The sequence below is a fragment of the Petromyzon marinus genome, unplaced genomic scaffold (assembly GCF_048934315.1).
Source record: "Petromyzon marinus isolate PM22_M1 ecotype Great Lakes invasive population unplaced genomic scaffold, UKy_Petmar_22M1.pri1.0 PM_G_Scaffold_43, whole genome shotgun sequence".
Lineage (NCBI taxonomy): Eukaryota > Metazoa > Chordata > Hyperoartia > Petromyzontiformes > Petromyzontidae > Petromyzon > Petromyzon marinus.
In genome coordinates this window covers 834076-851056 of record NW_027422995.1, presented here as the reverse complement: position 1 = coordinate 851056, position 16981 = coordinate 834076, and the positions used below count along the sequence as shown (strand labels likewise).

Genomic DNA, 16981 nt, shown 5'->3' with positions numbered 1-16981 from the left:
TCACACAAAGACCCATAGACTACTCACACAAAGACCCATAAACTCACACAGAGACCCACTGACTCACACAGAGACCCACAGACTACTCACACAGAGAAAATTAGACTCACACAGAGACCCATAGACTACTCACACAGAGACCCACAGACTACTCACACAGAGACCCATAGACTACTCACACAGAGACCCATAGACTACTCACACAGAGACCCATAGACTACTCACACAGAGACCCATAGACTACGCACACAGAGACCCATAGACTCACCACACAGAGATCCACAGACTCACACAGAGACCCATAGACTACGCACACAGAGATCCACAGACTCACACAGAGACCCACTGACTCGCATAGAGACCCATTGACTCACACAGAGACCCATAGACTACTCACACAAAGATCCACAGACTCACACAGAGAAAATTAGACTCACACAGATACCCCTAGACTCACACAAAGACCCATAGACTACTCACACAAAGTCCCATAAACTCACACAGAGACCCATAGACTACTCACACAGAGATCCACAGACTCACACAGAGATTATTAGACTCACACAGAGAATATTAGACTCACACAGAGAAAATTAGACTCACACAGAGACCCATTGACTCGCATAGAGACCCATAGACTCACACAAAGACCCATAGACTACTCACACAGAGACCCATAGACTACTCACACAAAGATCCACAGACTCGCACAGGGAAAATTAGACTCACACAGAGACCCACTGACTCACACAGAGACCCATTGACTCACACAGATACCCATAGACTCACACAAAGACCCATAGACTAATGACACAAAGTCCCATAAACTCACACAGAGACCCATAGACTACTCACACAGAGACCCATAGACTACTCACACAAAGACCCATAGACTCACCACACAGAGACCCACAGACTCATCACACAGAGACCCATAGACTCACCACACAGAGACCCATAGACTCACCACACAGAGACCCATGGACTTAACACACAGAGACCCATAGACTCATCACACAGAGACCCACAGACTCACCACACAGACACCCATAGACTCACCACACAGAGACCCATAGACTCATCACACAGAGACCCATAGACTCACCACACAGAGACCCATAGACTCACCACACAGAGACCCATAGACTCACCACACAGAGACCCATAGACTCACCACACAGAGACCCATAGACTACTCACACAGAGACCCACAGACTACTCACACAGAGACCCATAGACTCACCACACAGAGACCCATAGACTCACCACACAGAGACCCATAGACTACTCACACAGAGACCCACAGACTACTCACACAAAGACCCATAGACTCACCACACAGAGACCCATAGACTCATCACACAGAGACCCACAGACTCCCCACACAGAGACCCATAGACTCATCACACAGACACCCATAGACTCACCACACAGAGACCCATAGACTCCCCACACAGAGACCCATAGACTCACCACACAGAGACCCATAGACTCCCCACACAGAGACCCATAGACTCCCCACACAGAGACCCATAGACTCATCACACAGAGACCCATAGACTCACCACACAGAGACCCATAGACTCACCACACAGAGACCCATAGACTCACCACATAGAGACCCATAGACTCATCACACAGACACCCATAGACTACTCACACAGAGGCCCATAGACTACTCACACAGAGACCCACAGACTCACACAGAGACCCATAGACTACTCACACAGAGACCCATAGACTACTCACACAGAGACCCATAGACTACTCACACAGAGATCCACAGACTCACACAGAGAAAATTAGACTCACACAGAGACCCACTGACTCGCATAGAGACCCATTGACTCACACAGAGACCCATAGACTACTCACACAAAGTCCCATAAACTCACACAGAGACCCATAGACTGCTCACACAGAGACCCACAGACTACTCACACAGAGACCCACAGACTCACACAGAGAAAATTAGACTCACACAGATACCCATTGACTCACACAGAGACCCACAGACTCACACAGAGAAAATTAGACTCACACAGAGACCCATTGACTCACACAGAGACCCATTGACTCACACAGAGACCCATAGACTCACACAAAGACCCATATACTACTCACACAAAGTCCCATAAACTCACACAAAGACCCATAGACTACTCACACAGAGACCCACAGACTCACACAGAGAAAATTAGACTCACACAGAGACCCACAGACTCACACAGAGAATATTAGACTCACACAGAGAAAATTAGACTCACACAGAGACCCACAGACTCACACAGAGAATATTAGACTCACACAGAAAATTAGACTCACAGAGAGAAAATTAGACTCACACAGAGAAAATTAGACTCACACAGAGACCCATTGACTCGCATAGATACCCATAGACTCACACAAAGACCCATAAACTACTCACACAAAGACCCATAGACTCACACAGAGACCCATAGACTACTCACACAGCGACCCACAGACGACTCACACAGAGACCCACAGAATCACACAGAGAAAATTAGACTCACACAGATACCCATTGACTCACACAGAGACCCACAGACTCACACAGAGAAAATTAGGCTCACACAGAGACCCATTGACTCACACAGAGACCCATTGACTCACACAGAGACCCATAGACTCACACAGAGACCCATAAACTATTCACACAGAGACCCATAGACTACTCACACAGAGACCCATAGACTCACCACACAGAGACCCACAGATTACTCACACAGAGACCCATAGACTCATCACACAGAGACCCATAGACTCACACAGAGACCCACTGACTCGCATAGAGACCCATTGACTCACACAGATACCCATAGACTACTCACACAGAGATCCACAGACTCACACAGAGAAAATTAGACTCACACAGAGACCCACTGACTAGCATAGAGACCCATTGACTCACACAAAGTCCCATAAACTCACACAGAGACCCATTGACTACTCACACAGAGACCCACTGACTAGCATAGAGACCCATTGACTCACACAAAGACCCATAGACTCACACAGAGACCCATAGACTACTCACACAGAGACCCACAGACTCACACAGAGAAAATTAGACTCACACAGAGACCCATTGACTTGCATAGAGACCCATTGACTCACACAGATACCCATAGACTACTCACACAGAGACCCATAGACTACTCACACAGATACCCATAGACTCACACAAAGACCCATAGACTACTCACACAAAGTCCCAAAAACTCACACAGAGACCCATAGACTACTCACACAGAGATCCACAGACTCACACAGAGACCCATAGACTACTCACACAGAGACCCAGACTCACACAGAGACCCATAGACTCACACAAAGACCCATAGACTACTCACACAAAGACCCATAAACTCACACAGAGACCCACTGACTCACACAGAGACCCACAGACTACTCACACAGAGAAAATTAGACTCACACAGAGACCCATAGACTACTCACACAGAGACCCATAGACTACTCACACAGAGACCCATAGACTCATCACACAGACACCCATAGACTACTCACACAGAGACCCATAGACTACTCACACAGATACCCATAGACTACGCACACAGAGACCCATAGACTCACCACACAGAGATCCACAGACTCACACAGAGACCCATAGACTACTCACACAAAGATCCACAGACTCACACAGAGATTATTAGACTCACACAGAGAAAATTAGACTCACACAGAGAAAATTAGACTCACACAGAGACCCATTGACTCGCATAGAGACCCATAGACTCACACAAAGACCCATAGACTACTCACACAGAGACCCATAGACTACTCACACAGAGATCCACAGACTCGCACAGAGAAAATTAGACTCACACAGAGACCCACTGACTCACACAGAGACCCATTGACTCAAACAGATACCCATAGACTCACACAAAGACCCATAGACTAATGACACAAAGTCCCATAAACTCACACAGAGACCCATAGACTACTCACACAGAGACCCATAAACTCACACAGAGACCCATAGACTACTCACACAAAGACCCATAAACTCACACAGAGACCCATAGACTACTCACACAAAGACCCATAGACTACTCACACAGAGACCCACTGACTCACACAAAGACCCATAGACTACTCACACAAAGTCCCAAAAACTCACACAGAGACCCATAGACTACTCACACAGAGATCCACAGACTCACACAGAGACCCATAGACTACTCACACAGAGACCCAGACTCACACAGAGACCCACAGACTCACACAGAGACCCACTGACTCACACAGAGACCCACTGACTCGCATAGAGACCCAATGACTCACACAGAGACCCACAGACTACTCACACAGAGAAAATTAGACTCACACAGAGACCCATAGACTACTCACACAGAGACCCACAGACTACTCACACAGAGACCCATAGACTACTCACACAGAGACCCATAGACTACTCACACAGAGACCCATAGACTACTCACACAGAGACCCATAGACTACGCACACAGAGACCCATAGACTCACCACACAGAGACCCACAGACTCACACAGAGACCCATAGACTACGCACACAGAGATCCACAGACTCACACAGAGACCCACTGACTCGCATAGAGACCCATTGACTCACACAGAGACCCATAGACTACTCACACAAAGATCCACAGACTCACACAGAGAAAATTAGACTCACACAGATACCCATAGACTCACACAAAGACCCATAGACTACTCACACAAAGTCCCATAAACTCACACAGAGACCCATAGACTACTCACACAGAGACCCATTGACTCACACAAAGACCCATAGACTACTCACACAGAGACCCATAGACTACGCACACAGAGACCCATATACTCACCACACAGAGACCCACAGACTCACACAGAGACCCATAGACTACGCACACAGAGATCCACAGACTCACACAGAGACCCACTGACTCGCATAGAGACCCATTGACTCACACAAAGACCCATAGACTACTCACACAAAGTCCCATAAACTCACACAGAGACCCATAGACTACTCACACAGAGACCCATTGACTCACACAAAGACCCATAGACTACTCACACAAAAACCCATAGACTACTCACACAAAGTCCCATAAACTCACACAGAGACCCATAGACTACTCACACAGAGACCCATAGACTACTCACACAAAGACCCATAGACTACTCACACAAAGACCCATAGACTACTCACACAAAGTCCCATAAACTCACACAGAGACCCATAGACTACTCACACAGAGACCCATAGACTACTCACACAGAGACCCATAGACTCACACAGAGACCCACAGACTCACATAGAGACCCAGTGACTCACACAGAGACCCGTAGAGTATCTTCTTTGGTTCTTTCGGTATTAAAGTCACCATCACCACGTAGAATGAGAATAATAAAATAATAAAATAAAACACAATAAAATTCTCACGACGTTTCGGCCACGACACAAGCGGCCTTCTTCAGGTGAAAGGAACAAACCTGTCGGGACGACAGAGCCACAATAATGACGGAGCTTCAATAATGAAGACCTTAGCACAGACTGACGTTGTGACACGTGGTGCACGTGGTGTCTGTGTGTGTGTCTGTCTGTGTGTCTGTGTGTGTCTGTGTGTGTGTGTGTCTGTGTGTGTGTCTGTCTGTGTGTGTGTCTGTGTGTGTGTCTGTCTGTGTGTGTGTCTGTCTGTGTGTCTGTCTGTGTGTGTGTCTGTGTGTGTGTGTGTCTGTGTGTGTGTCTGTGTGTGTGTGTGTCTGTGTGTGTGTCTGTGTGTGTGTGTCTGTCTGTGTGTGTCTGTGTGTGTGTCTGTCTGTGTGTCTGTCTGTGTGTGTCTGTGTGTTTCTGTGTGTCTGTGTGTCTGTGTGTATGTCTGTCTGTGTGTGTGTCTGTGTGTGTGTCTGTGTCTGTGTGTGTGTCTGTGTGTGTGTCTGTGTGTCTGTCTGTCTGTGTGTCTGTGTGTGTGTCTGTGTGTCTGTCTGTGTGTCTGTGTGTATGTGTCTGTCTGTGTGTCTGTGTGTGTGTCTGTGTGTGTGTCTGTGTGTCTGTGTATGTGTGTGTGTCTGTGTGTGTGTCTGTGTGTGTGTCTGTGTGTCTGTCTGTGTCTGTGTGTATGTGTCTGTCTGTGTGTCTGTGTGTGTGTCTGTGTGTGTGTGTCTGTGTGTGTGTCTGTGTGTGTGTCTGTGTGTGTGTGTCTGTGTGTGTGTCTGTCTGTGTGTCTGTCTGTGTGTGTCTGTGTGTTTCTGTGTGTCTGTGTGTCTGTGTGTATGTCTGTCTGTGTGTGTGTCTGTGTGTGTGTCTGTGTCTGTGTGTGTGTCTGTGTGTCTGTCTGTCTGTGTGTCTGTGTGTGTGTCTGTGTGTGTGTCTGTGTGTCTGTCTGTGTGTCTGTCTGTGTGTCTGTCTGTGTGTCTGTGTGTGTGTCTGTGTGTGTGTCTGTGTGTCTGTGTATGTGTGTCTGTGTGTGTCTGTGTGTGTGTCTGTGTGTCTGTCTGTGTCTGTGTGTATGTGTCTGTCTGTGTGTCTGTGTGTGTGTCTGTGTGTGTGTGTCTGTGTGTGTGTCTGTGTGTGTGTCTGTGTGTCTGTCTGTGTGTCTGTGTGTATGTGTCTGTCTGTGTGTATGTGTGTGTGTCTGTGTGTGTCTGTGTGTCTGTGTATGTGACTGTGTGTGTGTGACTGTGTGTGTACTGTGTGTGGGGAGCGATAGTGTAGCGGTTAGCGCTACGCTGCGCTATGAACCTGGCGACCCGGGTTCGATTCCCGCTCACGGCCAACACCAGTGACGATTATCTGAACCGGTCCCGGGCCTCCCCTAGGTCGACTCAGCCTCAAATGAGTACCTGGTGCGGTGTGTAAACATCGCGACTGGGGAGACAAAGGCGGTCGGGCGTGGTGCTGGCCACCCACCCCCTCGTGTACCGTTCCGGCCTTCATAGGTGCTCGCTAACAGCACTTGCCCCTACAGTCTGTTAAGGCTATATGGGGGATCTTTGTCTTTGTGTGTCTGTGTGTGTGTCTGTGTGTCTGTGTATGTGTCTGTGTGAAGAGCGGTGGGACAGCGGTCAGTGCGCGCGCGCAAATAATTAATTAATTATTAATTATTGATCTATTCGGGGAACCATTGGCTTGTTGACACAAGGGCTTAGTAGGAGTTTTTAATTAACTCTGAGCAGCCGTCAGTCAAACCATTACGTCATCCGCGCGGTTGAAGCGCGAGTGGGGGGATGACGTCATTGACCCCCCCCCCCCCAAATGGCGGGTGGGGGGGAGGGCATCGGCCCCCACCTAATGGGGAGTGGCGAGTGGGGCATTAGCCCCCACTCACTCACCCATCCACCCTCACTCACCCCCTCACCAACCCCCTCACTCACCCTCACCAACCCCCCCCACTCACCCATCCACTCACTCACCCCCTCACTAAACCCCTCACTCACCCACCCCCTCACTCACTAAACCTCCCTCACCAACCCCTCACTACTCACCCCCTCACTCACTCACCCCTCACTCACCCCCTCACTCACCCCCTCACCAACCCCTCTCACTCACCCCTCACTCACTCACCCCCTCACTAAACCCCTCACTCTCACCCCCTCACTCACTCACCCCCTCACCCACCCCCTCACTCACCCCCTCACCAACCCCCTCACTCACTCACCCCTTCACCAACCCCCTCACCTCCTCCCTCAGTCACCCCCTCACCAACCCCCTCACTCACCCCCTCACTCACCCCCTCACCAACCCCCTCACTCACTCACCCCACTCATCCCCCTCACTCACCCCCCTCACCAACCCCCTCACTCACTCACCCCCCTCACCAACCCCCTCACTCACCTACCCCCTCACCCCACTCACCCCCCACTCATCCCTCACCAATCACACCTCACTCACCCCCTCACTCACCCCCTCCCCACCCCCTCACTCACCCCCTCACCAACCCCCTCACTCACCCCCTCACTCACTCACCCCCTCACTCACCCCCTCACTCACTCACCCCTTCACCAACCCCCTCACCCCTCACTCACCCTCACCAATCCCCTCACTCACTCACCCCTCACCAACCCCCTTACTCACCCCCTCACTCACCCACCCCTCACTCACCCCCTCACTCACCCCCTCACCAATCCCCTCACTCACTCACCCCCTCACCAACCCCCTCACTCACCCCCTCACCAACCCCCTCAGTCACCCCCTCACTCACCCCCTCACTCACCCCCTCACCAACCCCCTCACTCCTCACCCCTTCACCAACCCCTCGCTCACCCCCTCACTCACCCCCTCACCAACCCCCTCACTCACCCCCTCACTCACCCCCTCACCAACCCCCTCACTCACTCACCCCCTCATCCCCTCACTCACCCCCTCACCAACCCCTCACTCACTCACCCTCACCAACCCCCTCACTCACCTACCCCCTCACCCCCTCACTCATCCCCTCACCAACCCCCCCACTCACCCCCTCACTCACCCCCTCACTCACTCACCCTTCCACCCACCCCCTCACCCCCTCACTCACCCCCTCACCAATCCCCTCACTCACTCACCCCCCTCACAACCCCTTACTCACCCCCTCACTCACCCACCCCTCACTCACCCCCTCACTCACCCCCTCACCAATCCCCTCACTCACTCACCCCCTCACCAACCCCCTAACTCACCCCCTCACCAACCCCCTCAGTCACCCCCTCACTCAACCCCTCACTCACCCCCTCACCAATCCCCTCACTCACTCACCCCCTCACCAACCCCTCACCAACCCCCTCACCTCCCCCCTCACCAACCCCTCACTCACCCCCTCACTCACCCCCTCACTCACCCCTTCACCAATCCCCTCACTCACTCACCCCCTCACAAACCCCCTCACTCACCCCCTCATCCCCTCACTCACCAACCCCCTCACTCACTCACCCCTCACTCACCCCCTCACCAATCCCCTCACTCACTCACCCCCTCACCAACCCCCTCACCCCCTCACCAACCCCCTCAGTCACCCCCTCACTCACCCCTCACTCACCCCTCACCAATCCCCTCACTCACTCACCCCCTCACCAACCCCCTCACCAACCCCCTCACTCACCCCGTCACCAACCCCCTCACTCACCCCCTCACTCACCCCCTCACCAACCCCCTCACTCACCCCCTCACTCACCCCTCACCAACCCCCTCACTCACTCACCCCCTCATCCCCTCACTCACCCCCTCACCAACCCCCTCACTCACCCCCTCACCAACCCCCTCACTCACCTACCCCCTCACCCCCTCACTCATCCCCTCACCAACCCCCTCACTCACCCCCTCACTCACCCCCTCACCCACCCCCTCACTCACCCCCTCACCAACCCCCTCACTCACCCCCTCACTCACCCCCTCACTCGCTCACCCCTTCACCAACCCCCTCACTCACCCCCTCACCAATCCCCTCACTCACCTCACCCCCTCACCAACCCCCTTACTCACCCCCTCACTCACCCCCTCACCAATCCCCTCACTCACTCACCCCCTCACCAACCCCCTCACTCACCCCCTCACCAACCCCCTCACTCACTCACCCCTCACTCACTCACCCCCTCACCAACCCCCTCACTCACCCCTCACCAACCCCCTCAGTCACCCCCTCACTCACCCCCTCACTCACCCCCTCACCAATCCCCTCACTCACTCACCCCCTCACCAACCCCCTCACCAACCCCCTCACTCACCCCCTCACCAACCCCCTCACTCACCCCCTCACTCACCCCCTCACTCACCCCTTCACCAATCCCTCACTCACTCACCCCTCACCAATCCCCTCACTCACTCACCCCCTCACCTACCCCCTTACTCACCCCCTCACTCACCCACCCCTCACTCACCCCCTCACTCACCCCCTCACCAATCCCCTCACTCACTCACCCCCTCACCAACCCCCTCACTCACCCCCTCACCAACCCCCTCAGTCACCCCCTCACTCACCCCCTCACCAATCCCCTCACTCACTCACCCCCTCACGAACCCCCTCACCAACCCCCTCAGTCACCCCCTCACTCACCCCCTCACTCACCCCCTCACCAACCCCCTCACTCACTCACCCCTTCACCAACCCCCCTCGCTCACCCCCTCACTCACCCCCTCACCAACCCCCTCACTCACCCCCTCACTCACCCCCTCACCAACCCCCTCACTCACTCACCCCCTCATCCCCTCACTCACCCCCTCACCAACCCCCTCACTCACTCACCCCCTCACCAATCCCCTCACTCACTCACCCCCTCACTCACCCCCTCACCAACCCCCTCACCTACCCCCTCACTCACCCCCTCACCCCCTCACTCACCCCCTCACCAACCCCCTCACCAACCCCCTCACTCACCCCCTCACCTACCCCCTCACTCACCCCCTCACCCCTCACTCACCCCCTCACCAACCCCCTCACTCACTCACCCCCTCACAAACCCCCTCACTCACTCACCCCCTCATCCCCTCACTCACCCCCTCACCAACCCCCTCACTCACTCACCCCCTCACTCACTCACCCCCTCATCCCCTCACTCACCCCCTCACCAACCCCCTCACCCCCTCACCCCCTCACTCACTCACCCCCTCACCAACCCCCTCACTCACCCCCTCACTCACCCCCTCACCAACCCCCTCACTCACTCACCCCCTCACTCACTCAGCCACCCACCCACCCACTCACCGTCGTGGTGTGTTTATACACGAAACAATGTCCTCTTGTGGAGTGCAGGAGGTCCGACGTTCCGTGCCGCTAACACGGACAGGCGACTGCGCGCGGCTGTGATCACGTGACGCATTCGCAGGGCGGCAGAGTCTTCCGGAAGATGTCCCGCGCCACGCGTGAGACGGCCGGAAGAGTCTTCCGGAAGATGTCCCGCGCCACGCTTGAGACGGCCGGAAGAGTCTTCCGGAAGACGTCCCGCGCCACGCGTGAGACGGCCGGAAGAGTCTTCCGGAAGACGTCCAGCGCCACGCTTGAGACGGCCGGAAGAGTCTTCCGGAAGATGGCCCGCGAGTCTTGAAGGGCACGTGACACGTGAGACAACCCGCTGGGAGGTGTAACAGCAACGATAACAACAACAGTAGAAACAACAACAGCAGAAACAACAACCACAACAGCAGAAACAACAGCAGCAGTAGAGGCGCCGTTCCACGTGTGGAACGGCCGAGTGGGTCACCCACGTGGATAGAGCCTGGGGCGGGCCTAGAACTGGTCGGTGACTGTGTGTGTGGTGTGTGTGGTGTGATGTGTGTGGTGTGTGTGTGGTGTGTGACTGTGTGTGTGGTGTGTGTGTGACTGTGTGTGTGGTGTGTGTGGTGTGTGTGTGACTGTGTGTGTGGTGTGTGTGTGTGTGGTCTGTGTGTGTGTGGTGTGTGTGTGGTGTGTGTGTGGTGTCTGTGAGTGTGTGTGGTGTCTGTGTGTGGTGTGTGTGTGGTGTGTGTGTGTGGTGTATGTGTGGGGTGTGTGTGTGACTGTGTGTGTGGTGTGTGTGACTGTGTGGTGTGTGTGATGTGACTGTGTGTGGTGTGTGTGTGGTGTGTGTGTGTGATGTGTCTGTGGTGTGTGTGTGATGTGTGTGACTGTGTGTGTGGTGTGTGACTGTCTGTGGTGTGTGTGTGATGTGTGTGACTGTGTGTGTGGTGTGTGACTGTGTGTGGTGTGTGTGTGGTGTGTGACTGTGTGTGGTGTGTGTGATGTGTCTGTGGTGTGTGTGACTGTGTGTGGTGTGTGACTGTGTGTGTGTGATGTGTGACTGTGTATGTGGTGTGTAACTGTGTGTGATGTTTCTGTGGTGTGTGTGGTGTGTGTGATGTGTCTGTGGTGTGTGTGACTGTGTGTGTGTGGTGTGTGTCTGTGTGTGTGTGTGTCTGTGTGTGTGTGTCTGTGTGTGTGTGTCTGTCTGTGTGTGTCTGTGTGTGTGTCTGTCTGTGTGTCTGTCTGTGTGTGTCTGTGTGTTTCTGTGTGTCTGTGTGTCTGTGTGTATGTCTGTCTGTGTGTGTGTCTGTGTGTGTGTCTGTGTGTGTGTCTGTGTGTGTGTCTGTGTGTCTGTCTGTCTGTGTGTCTGTGTGTGTGTCTGTGTGTCTGTCTGTGTGTCTGTGTGTATGTGTCTGTCTGTGTGTCTGTGTGTGTGTCTGTGTGTGTGTCTGTGTGTCTGTGTATGTGTGTGTGTCTGTGTGTGTGTCTGTGTGTCTGTCTGTGTCTGTGTGTATGTGTCTGTCTGTGTGTCTGTGTGTGTGTCTGTGTGTCTGTGTGTGTGTCTGTGTGTGTGTGTGTCTGTCTGTGTGTGTCTGTGTGTGTGTCTGTCTGTGTGTCTGTCTGTGTGTGTCTGTGTGTTTCTGTGTGTCTGTGTGTCTGTGTGTATGTCTGTCTGTGTGTGTGTCTGTGTGTGTGTCTGTGTCTGTGTGTGTGTGTGTCTGTGTGTCTGTCTGTCTGTGTGTCTGTGTGTGTGTCTGTGTGTCTGTCTGTGTGTCTGTGTGTATGTGTCTGTCTGTGTGTCTGTGTGTGTGTCTGTGTGTGTGTCTGTGTGTCTGTGTATGTGTGTGTGTCTGTGTGTGTGTCTGTGTGTGTGTCTGTGTGTCTGTCTGTGTCTGTGTGTATGTGTCTGTCTGTGTGTCTGTGTGTGTGTCTGTGTGTGTGTCTGTGTGTGTGTCTGTGTGTCTGTCTGTGTGTCTGTGTGTATGTGTTTGTCTGTGTGTCTGTGTGTGTGTCTGTGTGTGTGTGTCTGTGTGTCTGTGTATGTGACTGTGTGTGTGTGACTGTGTGTGTACTGTGTGTGGGGAGCGATAGTGTAGCGGTTAGCGCTACGCTGCGCTATGAACCTGGCGACCCGGGTTCGATTCCCGCTCACGGCCAACACCAGTGACGATTATCTGAACCGGTCCCGGGCCTCCCCTAGGTCGACTCAGCCTCAAATGAGTACCTGGTGCGGTGTGTAAACATCGCGACTGGGGAGACAAAGGCGGTCGGGCGTGGTGCTGGCCACCCACCCCCTCGTGTACCGTTCCGGCCTTCATAGGTGCTCGCTAACAGCACTTGCCCCTACAGTCTGTTAAGGCTATATGGGGGATCTTTGTCTTTGTGTGTCTGTGTGTGTGTCTGTGTGTCTGTGTATGTGTCTGTGTGAAGAGCGGTGGGACAGCGGTCAGTGCGCGCGCGCAAATAATTAATTAATTATTAATTATTGATCTATTCGGGGAACCATTGGCTTGTTGACACAAGGGCTTAGTAGGAGTTTTTAATTAACTCTGAGCAGCCGTCAGTCAAACCATTACGTCATCCGCGCGGTTGAAGCGCGAGTGGGGGGATGACGTCATTGACCCTCCCCCCCCCAAATGGCGGGTGGGGGGGAGGGCATCGGCCCCCACCTAATGGGGAGTGGCGAGTGGGGCATTAGCCCCCACTCACTCACCCATCCACTCACCCCCTCACTCACCCCCTCACCAACCCCCTCACTCACCCCTCACCAACCCCCCCCACTCACTCACCCATCCACTCACTCACCCCCTCACTAAACCCCTCACTCACCCACCCCCTCACTCACTCACCCCCTCACCAACCCCCTCACTCACTCACTCACCCCCTCACTCACTCACCCCCTCACTCACCCCCTCACTCACCCCCTCACCAACCCCCTCACTCACCCCCTCACTCACTCACCCCCTCACTAAACCCCTCACTCACCCACCCCCTCACCCACCCCCTCACTCACCCCCTCACCAACCCCCTCACTCACTCACCCCTTCACCAACCCCCTCACTCACCCCCTCACTCACCCCCTCACCAACCCCCTCACTCACCCCCTCACTCACCCCCTCACCAACCCCCTCACTCACTCACCCACTCATCCCCTCACTCACCCCCTCACCAACCCCCTCACTCACTCACCCCCTCACCAACCCCCTCACTCACCTACCCCCTCACCCACTCACCCCCTCACTCATCCCCTCACCAACCCCCTCACTCACCCCCTCACTCACCCCCTCACTCACCCCCTCACCCACCCCCTCACTCACCCCCTCACCAACCCCCTCACTCACCCCCTCACTCACTCACCCCCTCACTCACCCCCTCACTCACTCACCCCTTCACCAACCCCCTCACCCCCTCACTCACCCCCTCACCAATCCCCTCACTCACTCACCCCCTCACCAACCCCCTTACTCACCCCCTCACTCACCCACCCCTCACTCACCCCCTCACTCACCCCCTCACCAATCCCCTCACTCACTCACCCCCTCACCAACCCCCTCACTCACCCCCTCACCAACCCCCTCAGTCACCCCCTCACTCACCCCCTCACTCACCCCCTCACCAACCCCCTCACTCACTCACCCCTTCACCAACCCCCTCGCTCACCCCCTCACTCACCCCCTCACCAACCCCCTCACTCACCCCCTCACTCACCCCCTCACCAACCCCCTCACTCACTCACCCCCTCACTCACCCCCTCACCAACCCCCTCACTCACTCACCCCCTCACCAACCCCCTCACTCACCTACCCCCTCACCCCCTCACTCATCCCCTCACCAACCCCCTCACTCACCCCCTCACTCACCCCCTCACTCACTCACCCCTTCACCAACCCCCTCACCCCCTCACTCACCCCCTCACCAATCCCCTCACTCACTCACCCCCTCACCAACCCCCTTACTCACCCCCTCACTCACCCACCCCTCACTCACCCCCTCACTCACCCCCTCACCAATCCCCTCACTCACTCACCCCCTCACCAACCCCCTAACTCACCCCCTCACCAACCCCCTCAGTCACCCCCTCACTCACCCCCTCACTCACCCGCTCACCAATCCCCTCACTCACTCACCCCCTCACCAACCCCCTCACCAACCCCCTCACTCACCCCCTCACCAACCCCCTCACTCACCCCCTCACTCACCCCCTCACTCACCCCTTCACCAATCCCCTCACTCACTCACCCCCTCACAAACCCCCTCACTCACCCCCTCATCCCCTCACTCACCAACCCCCTCACTCACTCACCCCCTCACTCACCCCCTCACCAATCCCCTCACTCACTCACCCCCTCACCAACCCCTCACCCCCTCACCAACCCCCTCAGTCACCCCCTCACTCACCCCCTCACTCACCCCCTCACCAATCCCCTCACTCACTCACCCCCTCACCAACCCCCTCACCAACCCCCTCACTCACCCCGTCACCAACCCCCTCACTCACCCCCTCACTCACCCCCTCACCAACCCCCTCACCCACCCCCTCACTCACCCCCTCACCAACCCCCTCACTCACTCACCCCCTCATCCCCTCACTCACCCCCTCACCAACCCCCTCACTCACCCCCTCACCAACCCCCTCACTCACCTACCCCCTCACCCCCTCACTCATCCCCTCACCAACCCCCTCACTCACCCCCCTCACTCACCCCCTCACCCACCCCCTCACTCACCCCCTCACCAACCCCCTCACTCACCCCCTCACTCACCCCCTCACTCACTCACCCCTTCACCAACCCCCTCACCCCCTCACTCACCCCCTCACCAATCCCCTCACTCACTCACCCCCTCACCAACCCCCTTACTCACCCCCTCACTCACCCACCCCTCACTCACCCCCTCACCAATCCCCTCACTCACTCACCCCCTCACCAACCCCCTCACTCACCCCCTCACCAACCCCCTCACTCACTCACCCCCTCACTCACTCACCCCCTCACCAACCCCCTCACTCACCCCTCACCAACCCCCTCACCCCTCCACTCACTCACCCCCTCACCTCACTCACCCCCTCACCAACCCCCCTCACTCACCCCTCACCAACCCCCTCAGTCACCCCCTCACTCACCCCCTCACTCACCCCCTCACCAATCCCCTCACTCACTCACCCCCTCACCAACCCCCTCACCACCCTCACTCACCCCCTCACTCACCCCCTCACTCACCCACACCCCTCACCTACCCCCTTACTCACCCCCTCACTCACCCACCCCTCACTCACCCCCTCACTCACCCCCTCACCAATCCCCTCACTCACTCACCCCCTCACCAACCCCCTCACTCACCCCCTCACCAACCCCCTCAGTCACCCCCTCACTCACCTCCTCACTCACCCCTCACCAATCCCCTCACTCACTCACCCCCTCACTCACCCCCTCACCAACCCCCTCACTCACCCCCTCACCTACCCCCTCACTCACCCCCTCACCAATCCCCTCACTCACCCCCTCACTCACCCCCTCACCAACCCCCTCACCTACCCCCTCACTCACCCCCTCACCCCCTCACTCACCCCCTCACCAACCCCCTCACCAACCCCCTCACTCACCCCCTCACCTACCCCCTCACTCACCCCCTCACCCCCTCACTCACCCCCTCACCAACCCCCTCACTCACTCACCCCCTCACAAACCCCCTCACTCACTCACCCCCTCATCCCCTCACTCACCCCCTCACCAACCCCCTCACTCACTCACCCCCTCATCCCCTCACTCACCCCCTCACCAACCCCCTCACCCCCTCACCCCCTCACTCACCCCCTCACCAACCCCCTCACTCACCCCCTCACTCACCCCCTCACCAACCCCCTCACTCACTCACCCCCTCACTCACCCCCTCACTCACTCAGCCACCCACCCACCCACTCACCGTCGTGGTGTGTTTATACACGAAACAATGTCCTCTTGTGGAGTGCAGGAGGTCCGACGTTCCGTGCCGCTAACACGGACAGGCGACTGCGCGCGGCTGTGATCACGTGACGCATTCGCAGGGCGGCAGAGTCTTCCGGAAGATGTCCCGCGCCACGCGTGAGACGGCCGGAAGAGTCTTCCGGAAGATGTCCCGCGCCACGCTTGAGACGGCCGGAAGAGTCTTCCGGAAGACGTCCCGCGCCACGCGTGAGACGGCCGGAAGAATCTTCCGGAAGACGTCCAGCGCCACGCTTGAGACGGCCGGAAGAGTCTTCCGGAAGATGGCCCGCGAGTCTTGAAGGGCACGTGACACGT

At 55.8% G+C, this 16981-nt stretch overlaps 1 long non-coding RNA gene across 1 annotated transcript; it reads right to left on the bottom strand.

Annotated features, from left to right (window-relative positions):
• Positions 1-5363: 5363 nt before the first annotated feature.
• LOC142917143 (uncharacterized) lies at positions 5364-16960 on the bottom strand. Its single transcript, XR_012936881.1, has 3 exons — positions 16626-16960; positions 10689-11055; positions 5364-5505 (listed from the first exon to the last, which is right to left on the bottom strand). It is a non-coding gene; the product is annotated as an uncharacterized LOC142917143 (long non-coding RNA).
• Positions 16961-16981: the final 21 nt, after the last annotated feature.